Source organism: Haliotis cracherodii, unplaced genomic scaffold (genome assembly GCF_022045235.1).
Source record: "Haliotis cracherodii isolate W230 unplaced genomic scaffold, xgHalCrac1.p SCAF_7, whole genome shotgun sequence".
NCBI classification, from domain to species: Eukaryota; Metazoa; Mollusca; class Gastropoda; order Lepetellida; family Haliotidae; genus Haliotis; species Haliotis cracherodii.
The window spans coordinates 60,877,996-60,881,282 of NW_027266330.1; positions in this window are offsets into that span (position 1 = coordinate 60,877,996).

Below are 3,287 nucleotides of genomic sequence, written 5' to 3' on the forward strand. Positions count from 1 at the left end.
AATAATAAGTAAAGAAAATAAACAAAACTAAAATTATCAAGAATAAATCTTAGGTGGCTACCTGTGTTCAGCTAGATTAAGAATGTAATAAAAAAAACAGAGGCTAGTAATATGTTAAGTAAACAAAAATATACAAAAAAGAAGAGAAAAGAAAAATAAATAAAACAGTGGTTACTCATAATCATAATCATATTCATATTCCTTATCATATTGCATGGTATTTCCGGAACAAGAACACATATTATTTCTGCAAAGTTTGTATCAGGCGGCAGCTACTGGTAGTCCTAACTCATTTTCAATGATCCTTTCATACCAGTTTCATCACTATTTTGCCTTTTACGCCCAATGGAATCTGTTCTGCAGATAATGGATACAGATTATTCTCGGGCGTTTTATATTATATTTGTCACACATTGCACCTGTACACAATAGTAGTCAGTGATCGCGTGATGATATCGCATTATTTCCCTGTAGCTGCCTACCGACCGGTTCCTCCGTATACATTCTCACATGAGGGGCAAAGAAAGTTTTAAACCAGCCATTGGTTCACGGAGTGTTTGCCTAAATACGCTGGCCAAAAAAGAAACGCATAACAAAATAATCAGCGTTTCATTACATCTTTAATGAAATAGGATTACACAATAAATAATGAAGATACAATAACCGAATTTTACACAGGATGAGGCACATATTTCTTAAACTACAAACAGTCTTTTAATGTTCTAAGGGACGTCTGTGATGGCACTTTTAAGAACATTTTTCGAAACAATATGAATATCACCCGTTGGATAATCGTCTAACTCACAATTCATAATTATTTTATAACAAACTAACATTGCAATTGGTTGGAGAGGTACATAATTATCAATCATAAGTATAGACATCAGAAACACATAACCAGTAAATGTGTGACAAAGGCCTCGCCACTTTAAATGCCTTAACAAGACACTTAAACATGGCATTCATTAATGTTTGTTCTCAATAATTATACGGAGGCGGTGGGGTAGCCTGGTGTTCCCCGCCATGATATTGTTGGAATATTGCTAAGTGTGGCATAAAATTCATTTAATTCGTTAATCGTTTCTAAGGACAAGCATAGGTTGCTGAAGACAGGATCATCACGGGGTTTTCCGTAGGTATGCTAATAAACCTACTCCATGCGACCGTACAGGTATATTGTTCACACCTTTTAACAACATGACTTATTAGTTTGTTCATGGCAATGTTTGTGAAATGAAAACCTGGTACCTCTTCCTGACATAAATATGTCGTACATTCTCATACTCTGACAATAATTGATTAATAATCGATTGGAGAAATCCCATTATGGATATGAATATTCAGTGCGACCACGAGCACTAGAAGTGGCGCTTAGTAGGTGAGGAGGTAATCAAATTGTTCTGATGACATTACGACATGCTTGCATTTATCATTGAGTTCATTTTTAAAAGGGTTAGTTTGGCAACAGCGTAACGTCTAACTCCCGCGATATTCATATCAGGGGGCATTTGGCCACTGGCTCGCCATAATGTATTATTAGGATTTTGAATAATATTTATATCTCCAGACTATTGGAGTAACGTAGTGTCGATGGAGTAACGTAGTGGTTCGATTCCCAATATGGGTAAAACGTGTGAATACATTTCAGGTGTCGCCCACTTTAATATTGTTAAATTATTGATAAAAGCGGCGGATAAATCATACTCACTCGCTCGTATCAGGTAGTCATCTAATGATTTAAGCATTTCGTTGCTGTTGAAGTAAGTAAGTAAGTTTTGAACATTATTTTCATTTATTATTTTGAATAATTAACAATATATCTTCGCCCAGTTTTATAGCTTATATCCCCCCGAGCGGATTCTGGGGTAGAATATTGCTGACGGCAGCATAAAGCAAGAAACAAGCAAATGAAACACATACATACACAAACTTCATTATTCGAAATCTGTAGATATTAAAAGTGCGCTTCCCACATTAAAATGTCATATGTGCCATTTTCTCAGGTACATCAGCTTTTCATCTGTCTCATAATATTTGTTATTCCAATTAGTTTTAGCCTCGGCAGTGAGAGAGTTAAAATCTTAGAGATGATCCTGCAATAATATTTTCATGTCAGGCAGCGAATCGCCACATTTTGAAATTCTATGATTACCTAAGTGGAAGTTAAACTAGATTACTTTCGTCATTGACTGTGTATCCAGATAATTATATTCGACAACGAAGACATGTGTTATCTAGTTTCAGTTTAATAAAATGACAAATTTATTAATCAAAGCAGACACAAAAGATGAGATCGATCAACATTTCCAGACGTAGGAATACACACTATGGGTGATATGACGAGAAATCACGAGCTGCGGGTGTGTGTGGAGGTGACATTTGTTCCATCGGACATGGTCAAGTGTACTGAATCAATGAGTGAGTCAGTCTATCAATCAATCACCACTGTGGGGGACAACAGGGTGTGTCTACAAACCCACATCATGAACATAGGATTGTGGCATTGCTGCGCTATTTGCAACAAACAAACAAATCCATGTCTTCCCTGTGCAGATTATATAAGCAGAATCACTACAAGTGTGCACATGAAAAGGAACAGGAATAGAAAATAACCTGTCCATCCTTAAATATAATGGACCAACCGCTTGGGCTCTTAACCAAAGCTACAACTAATAAAGATAAAAAATACTTTAAATTAAAAACCTAAAACCTTATCCCTGAAAACTATATAACATCCTGTAACATGAATCAGGTGATTGCTTAATTCATGCACATAACTTGACACGCCCACAGAGTCAGCAGCCAATCAACGATGAGAAGCATCCAACAGAGTTCAAAGGACCTGTCAGGCAAGAGGCGAGAACAGCAACTGCCAGACTGTATACAACCAACTGGAACAAATATGTCAGAGAGAAGACAGCTGATTCAAATGACATGGTCAGTAACGGTCAGTTTCAAACAAAAGTTCCTTGAGAATGGGAAGACACAGTTGGGAAAATGCGAGTTTGAAATAATACAAGAAGACATGAAATTTGTGGAACCAAGATGAGCTGTTTAATTCATTCTCGGCCTTCAGGCTCGATGGGTGGTTTGAATGTTCAAGAGGTTGGTTCTTTTCCGACTGAATTTCCAAACTATACCAGGAAGTCTATTTTTAAGTGAGTCTTAACGCAAAGAGAAGTGTTCGTCCTTCTACCATCCATCGGATTAAATATCATATTGTTTCGACTCCTCTGCATTGTTGTAAGGGAGACAACTCCTCCGACCCTCTGACTGACAGCTGCAGT